The sequence below is a fragment of the Erinaceus europaeus genome, chromosome 14 (genome assembly GCF_950295315.1).
Source record: "Erinaceus europaeus chromosome 14, mEriEur2.1, whole genome shotgun sequence".
NCBI classification, from domain to species: Eukaryota; Metazoa; Chordata; class Mammalia; order Eulipotyphla; family Erinaceidae; genus Erinaceus; species Erinaceus europaeus.
The window spans coordinates 56,006,008-56,022,989 of NC_080175.1; the positions used below are offsets into that span (position 1 = coordinate 56,006,008).

Genomic DNA, 16,982 nt, shown 5'->3' on the forward strand with positions numbered 1-16,982 from the left:
TTTTAGATGGAGTTATTTGTTTTCTTGTTGCTGAGTTTGGCAAGCTCTTTATATATTTTGGTTATTAGCCTCCTGTCTGATATATGGCATGTAAAGATCTTTTCCCATTCTGTGAGAGGTCTCTTGGTTTGGGCTGTGGTTTCTTTTGCTGTGCAGAAGCCTTTTAGTTTGATGCTTGCCTTAGTCTTCTTTGTAATTGGATTCATTTCATTGAAGATGTCTTTAAAATTTATGCGGAAAAGAGTTCTGCCAATATTTTCCTCTCAGTATCTGATAGTTTCTGGTCTAACATTCAAGTCCTTGATCAAGTTGGAATTTAATTTTGTATTTGGCGAAATATAGTGGTTCAGTTTCATTCTTCTGCATGTTTTAACCCATTTTTTCCAACACCATTTGTTGAAGAGACACTGCTCTCCCCATTTAATAGTCTGGTCACCTTTGTCAAAGATTATATGTCCATAGGTGTGAGGGCTTACTTCTGGGCTCTCAATTCTATTCACCTGGTCAGTGTGTCTCTTCATGTTCCAGTACCAAGGAGTTTTGATGACAATGGCCCTATAATACAATTTGAGATCTGAGAGTATGATGCCTCCAGTTCTGTTCTTATCAAGATTGTTTTTGGCAATCCTAGGTCTTTTCTGGTTCCAGATAAACATTTGTAGCATTTGTTCTATTCTCCTAAAAAATGTGGTTGTGATCTTGATGGGGATAGCCTTAAATTTGTAGATGGCTCTGGGTAGTATATTCATTTTGATGATGTTAATTCTTCCAACCCATGAACATGGAATATCTTTCCACTTCTTTGTGTCTTTTTCAATTACCTTGAGTAATGACTCATAATTTTCAGTATATACGTCTTTCACTTCTTTGGTTGGTTTACTACTAGATATTTTATTGTTTTTGTTGCTATAGTAAAAGGAATTGATTTATGGATTTCAACTTCTTCTAACTTAGTGTTTGCATATTGAAATGCCACTGACTTTTGAATGTTAATTTTGTAGCCTGATACCTTACTATATTGCCTGGTGATTTCCACATGATTCTTGCTGGATTCCTTATGTTTTTCTATGTATACTATCATGTCATCTGCAAATAGGGAGAGTTTGACTTCTTCTCTTCCAATTTGCATCCCTTTAATTCCTTGCTCCTGTCTGATTGCTATGGCAAGAACTTGCAACACTATGTTGAATAATAAGGGTGATAGTGGGCATTCCTGTCTAGTACCTGAAATGTTTCCAGTTTTTCACCAATGAGTATGATGTTGGCTATAGGTTTGCTATATATATAGACTCCAATATTTTCTCCAATATTTTCAGGAATTTTCCATCTATTCCCATTTTTGTAGTGTTCTGATCATAAAGGGATGTTGTATTTTGTCAACGGCTTTCTCTGCATCTATTCATATTACCATGTGGTTTTTGGTCTTGCTTTTATTGATGTGGTGGATGACACTGATTGATTTATATATATTAAACCAACCTTGCATCCCTGGGATAAACCCCAATTGGTTATGATGAACAATCTTTTTAATATATTTAATATACTGCTATATCTGGATGGCTAGAATTTTGTTCAAAATTTTATTATCTATGTTCATCAGATATTGGTCTGTAGCTTTCTTTTTTGGTTGTGTCCCTGTCTGCTTTTGGAATCAAAGTGATGTTGGCTACATAGAAGCTGGAAGGGAGTATTCCAGTGTCTTCAATTTTCTGGAAGACTTTTAAAAGCAGAGGTATTGGTTCTTCTTTGAAGGTTTTGTAGAATTCATTTGTAAAACCATCTGGTCAAGGTCCTGAACATGGGCTTTGGTAGGTCTATCCATACTCCCAGCCTGCCTCTCTCTTTCTCTTTCCCTTGCAGGGTGGGGTTCGAAGCTCCAGGACACATTGGTGGTGGTGTCTGTCCAGGGAAGTCTGGTCAGCATCATGCTAGCAACTGGAACCTGGAGGTTGAAAAGAGAGTTAACATACAAAGCCAAACAAATTGTTGACCAATCATGGACCTAAAGGCTGGAATGGTGCAGATGAAGAGTTGGGGGGTCTCCATTTTGTAGATAATGAGTAGACATATTTTAGTTGTATTCCAAAGGGCCTGTGGCAATACTAGTGGGGTTTTTTGTTTGTTTGTTTGTTTTGTTTTTTGTTTTTTTGCCCGAGCCTGAAATCTGATATGCAGGTGGATCCTAATTATTGTCTAGGGAGATGATGTCATGGCTGGTAGAAGAACGAGAAAGCTGGATCAGGGAAGAGAGTAGCTCCCAAATATGGAAAAGGTGTATAAATATGGTTGATTGTAAACCCCATCGATTTGATGTGATCTGGGGCCCATATTCAGCTTAGGAGCCTATGTGACCTCTGCATCCCTGTAGATCTGAGCTCACATTCTGTGGTCATAAGTAGGAATGTTCCAAGCTGCCCCAATATCAGGACCCATTTTCCTCAGGTGTATCATAGAGTATATTGTCCAACCTCCTTTCGGAGGATGGAATATTCTCTACCATTGTTGATCCAAGTTTAGGGAAAGGTCCTATGGGGGCCCACAAAGGGGTCTATTGTGTTGTTCTTGATAGAAATGACTAGTAAAAATGGAGAGAAGGATTTATTTGAGGTCTAGGCCCATCATGTCTGTTTGGGAATCTCAGGCTTCCCAGACTAGGGCCCCAGCTGATGGGGTGGCTGATAGTGACTAAAGAATCATTGTTAAAATATACCAGTCTCTTGCCCTTATTAGCTTTTGCAGTCCTTGCTTTGATGAGGTTAGGTTTGGAGTGAAAGAACTGTAACAGATAGTAGGTGAAGCTAGATTGAAGATACTGTAGATTGAATATATTTTAATGCCATTCTTATAGATTTTTAGAGTGTTCTGATATATGGCCTATTTATGGTGGTATGACTGTTTATAGGAGACCTTTCAGAACTTCCTTCAGGGGAGGCTTGGTAATAGTTGTTTTTATTCAACTGTTACTTGTCTGAGATGGTTTTTATGCCTCCATCTAGTCTGAATGACAGTCTGGCAGGATACAGTAGTCTTGGTTGAAAGCCTTTCTCATTGAACACTCTATAGATATCTTGCCATTCTTTTCTGGCCTGTAGTGTTTGTATGGAGAAGTCTGCTGCTAATCTTATGGGTTTTCCTCTGTAGGTGACTCTTTGTTTTTCTCTTGCAGCCTTCAGGATCCTTTCTTTGTCTTTATTCCTTTCCATTCTAAATATGATGTGCCTCGCTGTCTTTAAGTCTGGGTTAATTCTATTTGAGACCTTCTGGGCTTCTTGAATCTTTATGTCTTTGATGTTGTCTAGACTAGAGAAGTTCTCAGATATTACGTCCTGATGAGTGCTTTCTATCCCTCCCTCTCTTTCTTCCTCTGGTAAGCCAATAATATGTATATTATTTCTTTTGAAGTCATCCCATAGGTCACTGTTGTTCTTTTCAGTATCTCTTAATCTCTTTTTGAGATCTCTTGCTTCTTTTTTAGTTATCTCTGGAACTTAATTCTTCCTCAATCTTACTAATTCTGTCTTCAGCCTCATTTATTCTATTCTCTCTCCCCTCTACTGTTTTCTGGAGTTCATCTATTTTGTTTCCCTGTTCTGATACTGTTTTAGCTTGTTTAGCTAGTTGTGTTCTTAGCTCAGCTATTTCAGCTTTCAGCTCTCTAATAACCTTGAGATAATTAGTGCTTTCTTCCAGGATCTCATTTGTTGTTTCTGCATTTCTGATGACAATTCTTTCAAACTCTTTACTCACTCCTGTGATTATTTCCTTAACTAGTGTTTGCATGTTGACCTCATTATTTTTTGCTGCAACCTTTGGGGGGCTTTTAGCTGGACTCTTGTCCTGGTTCATATCTCCAATATTTCTTTTTGTTGGCTTAACCATTCTATACAGTATGTTATGAGGTACCTCTCTCAGTACTTTTCAAATTACTGATCACTCTTGCCTGGATTGACTTGTGTCTAAGTAAGGTAATTAAAGGGTTCAGAGTTGTGGAAATTGATAGTTGTTTCAATATTATTTTAATCCCTGAGTTGGAGCACAGTGGCATAAAAGCCTCTTTTGTTCTTTTTCTTCCCTGAAAAAGAGCCTGAGTGAATTTAAACTATAAGTAGACTTCTTAGCTTAATCCCTGACTCCTGGCCAAGAGATAAAGCAGGGTGGGGCAGAGATAATCCAGTGGTTATACAAAGAGACTCTCACAGCCCCACCACTAGGCCACCAAGGTATAGATCTTCTCCTGAGTTTCCTGGTTAGTTCTCTGTCTTCTGGTGTCAGCTCAGGGCCTCCCCTTTTCTGCTCCAGATTCTGAGGGCAGTAGCAATGAAGACTCAGAGTTGCATTTGGTGAGTCTTAGGGGAGTCCTCTCCTCCCTTCAGCCATCTTTTTGTTGGTGAAGTAGACTGGAGGTAGTGTCTCAACTGGTAAACTGCCAAACTGTTATAAGCCACTTAATCTCTCCCTAGGCTGTTTTCTGTCCATGAGCCACATGTGATTTAGTGGGTTCCAGAAGTCATTCTAGTCCTGTCTTGTTGTGGTCCCAGATGATCTCCTTTGGTATTCCTAGTTGACTTGGGAAAGGAGAATCGAGTTAGGGACAATTTCATTATGCAGAAATAGCCACTATGAAGCTGACTTCTCTTTTTGTCCTTTTTTGAAAATATTTTTATTGTTATATATATGTGTGTGTGTGTGCGTATATGTATATTTATTTATTGAATAGAGACAGCCAGAAATCAAAAGGAAGGAGGGGCATCTGCTATCTTACTTCACCACTCAAAAAGCTTTCCCCCTGCAGGTAGGGACAAGAGGGTCAAACCCAGGTACTTACACATTGTAATATATGCACTCAACAAGTTGTGCTGCCACTCAGCCTGAAAAGAGTTTTATTTTTTATTTAAGAAAGAAGACATTAACAAAACCATAGGATAGGAGGGGTACAACTCCACACAATTCCCACCACCTGATCTCCATATCCCATCCCATTCCCTGATAGCTAAAAAGAATTTTTTATAATTAAATTTTTGAGACAGTAAACAACTCATTTTATGAGTTCATTTCATTTCATTTTTCATGAATCTTGGTAATTTGAATACTTCTTTCTGTTTTCTCTTTCTTTTCCATTTCTTTTTTTTTTCTTCCTCATCATTGGGGTTTCAACACCCCAAAATTTTCCAGATACAAAATCAGAGGCATAGATAGAAAGACAGCATGGAATCTTTCTTCAATGCAGTGGGAACTGGGCTTGATCTTGGGCCCTTCCTAAGACTAAGCAGGTGCACTATGCAAGTGAGTTATCTTGCCTTCTCTCCTTTTATGTTTTTTAAACATCACCCAAGTCATGTTATAATTCTACATTTCCCTCCTCTGGATCTTAGTAAATGTCTCTAGCTAATAACCTTTGTCAGAAACACAGTCTGTTTACTGCATTGAATCATTGCAAACAGCACCATCATTTATATGGATAATTGAACCTGATTAAACTCTACATAGGTTTGTAAAGTATCATCAAAATAAAATCTTAACAGGCCCAGTCATCTCATTTTCTGTGTTCACTAAACATTTTACGTTGGAAAGGAAAGTCATTGTCTTAAGGCTCCCTTTCCATCCCACCAACTTCTACAGATGTCCTGCTAAGACAGCATTAGGCTGTCTTATCTGTAGCACTGAATGCACATAGTATTTGATTTCTATAAGTAGTTTCAAAACATTTATCATATACATAAGAACAGTTGCCATCAACTCCTCCTGTCTCTTTCACAACCTCTAAAAGCTGATGAAATAACATTAGGCATAATTTCTACTGAATTGAGTAAGCAGTCTCACTTATATTTTGAGTATAGCATGTCTGTATTTACTGACTTGAAGCTCTATAATATATATGTTATATACATAGCTTATTTATTTAGTTTTAATGAGAGATACAGAGAGAAAGATTCAGTGATCAGAGCACTGCTCTCTCTGGCTTATGGTGCTGCTGGGGATTGAACCTGGAACCTCAGAGACTCAGGCATGAAAATATTTTGCTGTCTCCCCAACCTCTATAGTAGATTATAGAAAACTTTGCAGGGCCAGATAGTGGTGCACCTGGTTAAGCCCTACACAAGGACCCAGGTTTAAGCCTCTGGCTTCCTACCTGGAGGGAAGATGCTTCACAAGTGGTGAAGCAGGGCTGCAGGAGTCTCTGTTTCTCTCCCTCTCTGTCTCCCCCTCCCCTCTCAGTTTTGCTCTCTGTATCCAATAATAAAATAACTAATTCAATAAAAAGAAAAGTTTGCTCTAGATGAATCAACCTGTCTATTTCCTCCTCTTAACTACACTATTTTACTCACATAACCTTTATACCTTTTTTTTTCTTACTCAGAGCTCCTTTACAAAGGAAGATTAAAATAGCTTAATTTTTGGAAATTGAGTAAAACATAGTTTTATGCTTTAACTCTGTCAGCTCTCTTTGCAAACCTGCACAGACTCCTATTTTTAAAATACTGATATGCGTGCCACTATCAGCCATAGTCAGTACTATTAGTACCGGATAGTACTAGTGTTTACATCTGAGTTGTCATCTGGAGACATTGCAGAGAATATTTCTCAAACAAGAGAATGCGGTGATGGGGGAGACAAGAAGGAAAGAGAACAGAGAAAATAGAGGCCGTATACTAGGAGTTTATCAACAAAGAAGAAGAGGAGGAGGAAGAAGAGGAGAGGGGGAAGAGGAAGATGAAGAGGAAGAAAGATGTACAGTTGCATCGTAGGGGAGAGAGAAGAGACTGGAGTGGAGAGGGAACACAAATCTTTATTCACGTGGGCACCCCAGAAATGGGTGAGAGCAGAGTGGTTTAGGCCATGTGGAGCTAGGAAAATGGCTGCCTCCCACTATGCACAGCAGCCCTTCTCTGGGTCAGGTCGAGGAAAAGAAAAAAAAAAAGAGAGAAAGCGCAAACAGCAGAGACTTTTATGGGAGAATTCCGGAAGTGGCAAGTCGGGACGGGATTGGCTAAAACAGGGGGTGGAGAAAACAAGGCACTCTGGGAAGGTAGAAAGCTTCTGTAGCAAGAGGAAGGAGGAGGAGGAGGAGGAGGAGGAGGGGGAGGGGGAGGGGGAGGGGAGGGGGAGGGGAGGGGGATGGGGATGAGGAGGAGGAGAAATAGAGAGGTTGCCTGGTGGGAGATAACCAGTAATTTCCCAAGACTGACAGCTAGTTCAAGAACAGTTTAGCTCTTACCAATGCAAAACAAACAAACAAACTTCTGCAAGCTACAGGCAGAATTCTTTTCCAGAATCTATTATTTCTGTCTGAAAACAGGCAGGAAAGTTAATTTAGCTGCATCTGTTATGAGTCAGGAATCTAGTGAGAGGACAGACAGCCAGCTCAGAGATGGAGGGTGAAAAACCATCAACACCTCCAAACTGTCAAATATTCGAGACTAGCTCTCAGCTGCTGGGACAGGTCTTCAATTTCCAGCCAAGATTGAGGTTCCTTAATCTGATTTAATAGGCAGAGGAAACTGACCTTGGGTGTACAATTAATTGTTAAGGAACTTTTGAAAGAGATCATGGAAAGAGGAGAACTATAGAACTAAACTTATCTAGGGCGTGGATTTATAGTAACTTGGGGGTATCTGTGACACACAGAGAGCTTCCAGACTGGGGGAGAGATGAAAGATATTAAAGACAGCGGAACACAGGTCTCTCCACTTAACAACATCAATGCTCTGGGATTTTCAGCTTTGTGACTTTTAACTCCAGCAATCCTAGCTAAGGAAGATGATTTGCTTATATTGAATAGCTTTCTCTGTGGATTTTTTGTGAGACTGATGTTATCAGGGACAGCCAGTGACTGGGTGATGACTATGTGTTTTGATTTGAGAGAGATGCCCAAAAGGCAGGTCACACCCAGGCTTTCTACTGAGTCCAATGAAAGAACTGATGCTTGAATCAAAACAGTGAAACATCTTCCTCCTTCACCATCATGTACCAGGACCTGAAAGCCCCTCACAGCCCCAGAGTAGTTTATTTAATGCAACACAGCAAACCCAGTCCAAGTTCTACTTTGTGTTTTCCCTTCTATTCTTATATATCTCAACTTCTGTCCATGAGTGAGATCATCCCATATTTGTCCTTCTCTTTCTGGCTTATCTCAATTCACATGATTCCTTCAAGCTCTATCCAAGATGAGGTAGAGAAGGTGAATTCACCATTTTTAATAGCTGAGTAGTATTCCATTGTGTATATAGACTACAACTTTCTCAGCCACTCATCTGTTGTTGGATACCTAGTGTCTACCTTACAGTCACTGACACACTGGCACAGTTTTATTATGCACCAAGAAGCCAAAGTTCTCTTCCAACTTCCTCCCCCTCCTTCCTCATAGCCCTGGCTTTGATGCAATACGCCGTGCCCACTCCATGTTTCACTTTGTGTTCTCCCTCCTTGCCCCCTGTATATTAATTTCCACTTGTAAGTGAGATCATTAGGTATTTGGCCTCTTTTTCGCTTGTCCCGCTTAACATGATGTCTTTGAGTTATATCCAAGATGACTAGAAGGAGATGCCTTCAGCATTTTTAATGGCTGAGTAGTGTGTGTGTGTGTGTGTGTGTGTGTGTGTGTGTGTGTGTGTGTGTGCACGTTCATGCTCTGGTATATATCAGATTTTTTTTTTCAGCCACTCATCTGTCATTGCTCATCTGAGTTGTTTCGTGCAACTTAGGAATTAGGAATTTTGCTATGAACATAGGTATACATAGATCTCTTCTGACGGGTGTTTTTCTTTCTTTTGTGTTAATCCTTAGGAGAGATACTGCTGTGTCATAGCATAGGTCTGTTTTTAGTGTTCTGTGAAATCTCCAGACTGTTTTCCACAAGGACTGAATCAGTTTACACTCCCACTAGCAGTGTAGAGTCTCTTTTCCCCCACATCCTCTCCAACATTTGTTGCTTCTATTCTTTCTGATGTATGACACTCTCATAGGTGTAAAGTGGTATCTCATTACTGTCTTCATTTGCATTTCTCTAATAATCAGTGGCTGAACACTTTCTCATGTATTCATTGGCTGAGTTTTCTTTTCTTCTCTTTCTTCCTTTCTTTCTTTCTTTCTTTCTTTCCTTCTTTCTTTTTATGGTCTTCCATGAATCCTTTACTAGTAGACTCATGGAATTCTATTATTGCCCTTTCCAACCTGCCACAAAAACAAGTCTGTTCCTTCTGGCTTTGGTGTCTTCTTTTCTTATGGAATAAGAAAAATAGAGATGGCGAAGTGCACGGAAGTGGTACCAGATATGACTCACAGAAATACACTATTTGGGTTGGGAGGGACTTGAAATTATTTCATTAGAATTGCTGCCAGGGGCCTGGTTGCCATTAAGTCAGAATGATGTTTGCTTGTGATATAGAGTGGCAGAGTATAGGGTTCATTGGCAATAAGCAAGCTTAGGGTGCTTTCAAAGTACCATAGCTCAGCATTTTTATTAAGCCTCATGAGTCTTCTCCAAAGTTATTCCTCTGTCCATTTATTTCATAGCTCTGTAAGATTCCCAAAGGATTTATGGATTCAAGTTGTCTGCTCAGAACTGAAAGTGTTCTAGTAAAAGAAAACAGGTTTCACATGTTATAGCCATGACATTACTTCTAGTGCTGTGCTAAATTGGATTTAAAAAAAAATAAATTTGCATGTAAAAATGTGAGCTAGAGCTAATCTCTAATCATCTTTAGAAACTGGACTATGGATAATGTAACTGTGAACAATTTAAAACAATCAATAGCCCTTTTTTTCCTAATAGTTATTCATTTCACTGTAAACCTTAAGAACAAAGTTCCTGATTTGTTTCTTATTTCCTGTTTTGTATAACTCATTTTGTGATGTGAGAGCCTAAGCAGTAATTTTTTTGTATTATATATTGTTTTATTTATTGGATATAGACACCCAGAAATCTAGAGGGGAGAGGGTGATAGAGAGGAATTGAGATAGAGAGACACTGGAAGCCCTGATTCACCACTTGTAAAGCTTCCCCCCAACAGGTGGGGACCAGGGACTTGAACCCAGGTCCTTGTGCATTATAACATGTGTACTTAACCAGATGCACCACCTGACCCCTGAGCATGAGTAGCAAATATATTGTAGGTAACAATCACTAGAGTTCCTAAAGCAGAAAGAGGAGTCAGATGGTTCAAATATTTCATAATCTTGATTATCTTTTGGTAGTATCTATGATTCTGATATAGTGTGTTCAAAGTAGAGATTTAACTTATTTAAACTAAATCTTATTTGGGAAATGTAAGAGCAAAGATATTCAGAGAGAGAGAAATTATTTCCAGTATTAGAAAGTAGATAAACAGAGCTGGGGAGACAGCACATGTGAGAGGTGTCAGATTTGAGCCCCAGAAACACCAACAGCCAGAATTGAGCAGTACTGTGGTGAGAGAGAGAGAGAGAGAGAGAGAGAGAGATTTAGAGAAGGGAAAAGAGGAGAGATGGAAAGGGAGATGGAGGGAGAGGGAAAGGGAAGGAGGAAGAGAGAAGGGAAAGTTAGAAGAAAGAGAAGGGAAAGGAAGAAAAAGAAAGGAAGAATGTTGGTATCTTCTAATTCTGCTTTTAAAAACCCCTTCTGTTTCATTTGGTTTAAATCCCCCCTGCTTAACACTGCATTCTGTTTACATAACCACTGTATTCTATTTACATAACCACTGCTGTCTATTTACATAAATCACTTTTATATTTACATAAAGCACCACCTTCCCTCCAGGGCATTGGTGGTTTAGTGGTAGAATTCTCACCTGCTCCACCCCCTCTCCTTGTCACACCCTGATCCTCTCCTTGTCACACCCTGATTTTCACCAGTCACTTTTCTCTCCACCCTCTCTTCGTCACATCCTGTTCACACCCTACTTGGGAAGTATATATAAAGACAACATTGTTCGTTTTAGTTAGTTGTTAGTTTAGTCTAGCTTGGTAAGGATTGCGCTGTGTCCTGCATGAATAAAGAGATACTGCGTACAGCTCAACCATGAGTCCCTGGTCGTCTGTCTCCCGTCAGTGAAGCTCAGCCCGACAAAAGAAGGAAAAAGGGAGGCAGGAAATTAAGGTGGGTGGTGGGAATGGTGTGCAGACAGCTATCAGAGAGAGATAAGCTCTACCTATGTGTCAACAACTGCCCTGTAAACCATTATTTCCCCCAACAAAATGATATGGAAAAATAAAAGAGAGAGAAGAAAGAAGGGAAAAAGAAAGAAGGAAGGGGAAGTGAAAAGACAAAAAAGAGAAAGAAAAGAGAAGGTAAAGGAAGAGAGAAGAAAATCAGGACAAGGACAGCCAAAAAAAAGAAAGAAAGAAAGAAAAAAAAGGAAGAAAGAAAGGAAGGAAGGAAGAAAGGAAGGAAGAAGAGAAGAGAAAAAGACATAACTGGAAAATTCTGGAGTGGTCCTTGTCCTCACCCCTCCACAAATCAGGTTAGGCAGAAGGCAGACTGGACTTTATGAAGTCACATCTTGGTACTTCCTATACTTCCAACAGTGCATGGTATGAATCAGATAACCTTTCTGTCAGTGCTGACACTGAATGAGATTAGATGGCAACCAACCAGTATCAGCGAAGAGCATCTGGTCTGTCTTGTACATGAAAAGCTCTTTCAGGTTCTCCCTTGGTGGTTCTTACCTAGGACCCTCTGCAGGAGATGTGTTTTTCAGAGAGGAGGAGGAGAGGACCTCGCCTCTGCGGAAAAATGCTCTTGAAAAAAGTCAGTGGGACACGTGGCTCCAAGAAAACTGGGAAGACTGCACGGTGAGGCCTCACAAAGCAAAGAGGGTGTCCTTTCCCCTCACAGATCAATTCTGACCCCATTACTTAACTAAGCATGACACATTTTTATTATTTTATTTATACCAGAGTACTGCTCAGCTCAAGCTTATGGTAGTGCTGGTGGTAAAACTTGGAGTATGGGAACCTCAGGCATGAAAGTCTCTTATGTAACTATTATTTTGTCTCTCCTGTCCCCTTTTTTAATATGTTAATATATTTTATTTATTTATTTAATGAGAGAGTTGCAGAGAGAAAGATACACATACAAACACAAACACACACACAGAGAGAGAGAGAGAGAGAGAGAGAGACTAGAGCACTGTTTAGCTCTGGCTTAAAGTGATATTGGGAATAAAACCTGGGGCTTCAGAGTCCCAGGCTCGAAGATCTTTCTTTTGAATAACCATTTTGCTGTTTCCCTAGCTTCAGCACTTTTTAAAAATTTTCTTTATTGGGGAATTAATGTTTTACATTCAACAGTAAATACAATAGTTTGTACATGCATAACATTTCCCAGTTTTCCCACTGGGTCTTCTGTCATCCTTTTTGAACTTGTATTCTCCCTACCACCCATCCCAGAGTCTTTTACTTTGGTGTAATACGCCAATTCCAGTTCAGGTTCTATTTGTATTTTCTCTTCTGATCTTGTTTTTCAGTTTCTGCCTGAGAGTGAGATCATCCCATATTCATCCTTCTGTTTCTGACTTATTTCATTTAACATGAATTTTTCAAGGTCCATCCAAGATCAGCTGAAAACAGTGAAGTCACCATTTTTTATAGCTGAGTAGCATTTTATTGTGTATACATACCACAACTTGCTCAGCCATTCATCTGTTGTTGGACACCTGGGTTGCTTCCAGGTTTTGGCTATTACAAATTGCAGCACTTTTTTTAAAAGGGAAATTACCAGCAGAACAAATTATTTTCTCCCCTGTAGTTAAAAAAATACTTTAAGATATTTATTTATTTTGAATAGAGATTGAGAGGAATTGAGAGAGAAGAAGAAGAGAAAAAGAGAGAGAGACCTTCACCACTGCTTCGCCACTTATGAAGCTTTCCACCTGCAAGTGTGTACTGGGGGCTTGAGCCCTGGTCCTTGCCCACTGTAATGTGTGTGCAGTCTCTCATCTCCCCTTGACTGGTGTCTAGGCAACACATCGGAATTCCAGTGTCACTTCATCCTGACCTTCTCCCTCCTTCCCCAGAGTCCATTGCTTTGGTGCTATACACCACACCCAGTCCAACTTTCACCTTATGTATTCCCTTACTAAAGTTTCACCAGTAAGTGAGATTATTCAGTATTGGTCTTTCTCTTTCTGGCTATCTATCTATCTATCTATCTATCTATCTATCTATCTAAAAAGGTCAGCTTAGAGTGGTGAAGTACCAGTGATGACCCCAAAAGGCTTTAATTTGCATCAAAAAAACTATCAGTAAGCAAGCATCTAAAGAAACTCTAAAGTGGTATTAAAAAAAACTTAATTGGGGAGTCGGACGGTAGTGCAGCGGGTTAAGCACATGTGGTGCAAATCACAAGGACCTGCTTAAAGATCACGGTTCAAGCCCCTGGCTCCCTACCTGCAGGGGAGTTGCTTCACAAGTGGTGAAGCAGGTCTGCAGGTGTCTATCTTTCTGTCCCCCTCTGTCTTCCCCTCTTCTCTCTATTTCTCTCTGTCCTATCCAACAACAAAGACATCAGTAACAACAACAACAACAAAACTTAATTGGCAGTGTTGTAGTTTTTAATTTAAAAAACTCCTCTCTGATGAGATCACATTTCATGTAGAAATGATAGACATAATCTTCTATCAGTTCTTAAATCTTATTTCAAAATTAGGGATTTTTGTATTATTTAGATATAGAACTTATAAGTATCAAATTTTATGATGGCAAGTGTCTAAAAAACATCAGCACTTTTACTTAATGATTTTCTCAAGACAGAGAAGACAGAGCCTTCTGGGGCCAGGCAGGTTAAGAACGGCACACATTACCATGTTCAAGGACCTGGGGTCAAACTTCCAGTTTCCACCTGCAGGGTGGGAGGAAGTTTCAAGAACAGTGAAATAATTGTCTTTTTAACAGGTGTCTTTCTTCTTCTCTCCTTTTTGACTCTCAATTACTGAGTCTCTATAAAAAAAAAAATCTACCAGGTGCCATAGTGTGATTGTGCAGATGCCAAGTCCCTGCAAGAACCCCAGTGGCTAAATAAAGAAATAAATGATAGCATCCTCTGTGTTTCTTTAAACACAGTAAGTTACTATGCTTCAAGTTCTTGATAGTTCTTACAATTACTGATTCAACAGTGGTTCAAAACGTTATAAGATTTCAAGGGTATATTTTCACGTGTGTGTGTGTATATGTGTGTGCGTATCACTGTACCCTTCACCTCAGCTCTGTGCCCCTCCACCATAACTACTGCAGTTCTCAAACAGTACAAGAGAGATTAATTAATATATTTTGCCAACTCCTTTGCTTTTCTCTCTCACCTCTTATTTCACTTAATGTATGCTTCAAAATTTTTAGAAAGGATCTTGTTATTTTATTGTTTTTTTTTCTTCCTGTGTTATCACTGGAGCTTAGTGCATAACTCCAGTTTCCAGTAGTCACTTTTTTTAATAAAGCATAAAAGACAGAGAGAAGGGGATTGGAGGGGGTGGGGCCATAGCATATCTCCACAATTTGTGAGCTTCCCTCCTATGGGTGAGGACGGGGGACTTGAACCTGGGTCCCCATGAATGGTATCAACCTGGTACACCACCACCCAGCCCACTAGGTCTGTATCTTTAGCCACCCACCCATCCCTAACCTTGACATGCTGTGCACTGTAATTATGTTTGTGTGGGTGAGACTTTGAGAGGACAAAAAGAAAAGGTGAAAAACACTGACTTAAATAACATATACAGGCATTTTCAATCAATGGCAATATTAAAAAAGTTGATAAAAACCTTCCTTTTTCTTTTTATTTGTGTTTCCCTTCAGAATTTGAACATTTCATTTCAGGATTTGGGGGACCCTTACCAAGTGGAAAATTTCAAAAGGATTCTTAGAAGACTGATTCGAGTTGAAACCCTCTGGTTAGTGGATAATTCCCTGCAGGACTTAAGTGCCATATGATTGCCAAGGTACCTGTTCTCTAACGCTCGTAGTTACAACATGAAAGTCAAACATTTGTTCATATGTCTTTTCACATTTTACTAAGGACCTAATGGATTGCAGTACAGTTGCTGACACATGGATACAGTTTCTCATCTCCCTGTGATAAGTCTCTCCCCCAACTTAGGTTCTTTTCTACCATTATGCACTAGGACCCTAGAGTCCCTCCATTTTGTCCCTTTCCTTCCTTTCCCAGAAACCTTAGCTTTGGTGCAATATTCATTGGATACAGCTGACTACCATTAGTATAGACTCTGACTCACATCATGTGGTCAGACTCAAATGGTGATACAGAGCATGAAGAAATTTCTGAACAGGGCAAAAAGAGAGACATATATCAAAATGCTGGGGGCCACGTGGTGGTGCACCTAGTTGAGAACTCACATTGCAGTGTTCAAGGACCATTGTTCAAGCCCCTATTCCCCATCTACAGGGGAGAATTTTCATAAATGGTGAAGCAGTGTTATAGGGGTCTCTGTATCTCTATCTTCCACCCTTCTTAGCTTCTCTATCATAAATAAAATCTTGAAACTAAATAAAAGTATCATACTTTTATTTGATTTGTTTTTCTTTTTTTCTTTTTATTCTTTTATTGGGGTGGATTAATGCTTTATAGTCATTGGTACATGTGTAACATTTCTCAGTTTTCCACATAACACTCTAAACCCCCTCTCACCTAGTTCCTCCTCTACCATCATTCTCCAGGTCCTGAACACCTCCCCCACCCCAGAGTCCTTTACTTTGGTGCAATACACCAATGCCAGTCCAAGTTCTGCACACGCGTGTGTTGTGTGTTTTTCCTTTTGTTATTTTCAAACTTCTCTCTATGAGTGGGATCATCCCATATTCATCCTTCTCTTTCTGGCTTATCTCACTTATTGTGTCACACTTTTAAAACAGACAAATAAACAAACAAACAACAGAAAACACTGTTCCCTCCCAAACTGATTTTGTCATGATCAGTTTTCAGAAGAGTAATTTTTTCAGAGGCCTCATTTTTTCCCCCTCTGTATTTATTTTAGTAACTTAACAGTGTTTTACAAGATTTTAAGATTTGAGGCATCCAGTTTCACACCACAGCCTCCACTAAAGTGCTAGCCCCACCCGCTGCCACCACTTCCCCACCCCACCCCCACCCCTGCCCCAGGGAGAGTAATATGTACATCTGAACTCAAAGTGGAAGGAAAGCAAGCTATGTCCTTTTTGTTGTAAGCTGGGAAATGCAATGAAATTATATGTCTATTGTCATGGCAAGAGGCCATCAGTCTTCAGTTGGCCGCAGCTGTGGAACACCCATGGGGGAATATTCTCCAGATTATTGACCAGAGTCTTGGTTTCTGGACAATTTTATCCTCTTTCTCCTCCTTCATCTCCTCTTCCTCCTTTTTTTTTTTTTCTTTTCCTTTTGACACCAGGGTTATCACTGAGGCTCAGGTCCTACATGATGAATCCACTACTGCTGACCTTTCTTCCTTCTGTTCTTTCTTCCTTCTGTTCTTTCTCTTTCTTTCTTTCTTTCTTTCTTTCTTTCTTTCTTTCTTTCTTTCTTTCATCTATCTGTCTGTCTTTATTGCATGAGACAGAGAGATGGAAAGGAGAGAAGAGCTATAGAGGGAGAAAGAAAGACACCAGCAGTACTTAATTCATAGCCTGGGAACTCCCTGCAGGTGGGGAGCAAGGGGCACGAACTGGGGCCCTTGAACATGGTAACATGTGCATTTAACCAGGTGCACCATTGCCCAGTCCCTTCCCCCCAATACCCCCCTCACTTTCTAATGAAGTGGTTGAAGTTGCAGTAAGGTCAGTGGCAGAAATTAAACAGTAATTAAACATCTGATGTATTGCACCAGAGTAGTGGATTCTGCAGGAGGAGGCCAAGGAGAGGCCTGGTGAGTGTAGGGATCTTTGGGATCCTGTGTATGTGGGAAAGGACCTAGACTGTCAAGAGAGTGTTTTGCAGACACCTGTCATGGGTAGGTGAGAAACTGTACCTATGTGTCAGCAACTATCCTGCAAACCATTAACCCCTCAATAAATTTAGC

The 16,982-nt window shown here is 39.9% G+C and overlaps 1 pseudogene; it reads left to right on the plus strand.

The window, feature by feature from the left end:
- Positions 1-16,982, plus strand: part of LOC103113429 (uncharacterized) — a 48,895-nt pseudogene that overhangs the window by 21,026 nt on the left and 10,887 nt on the right.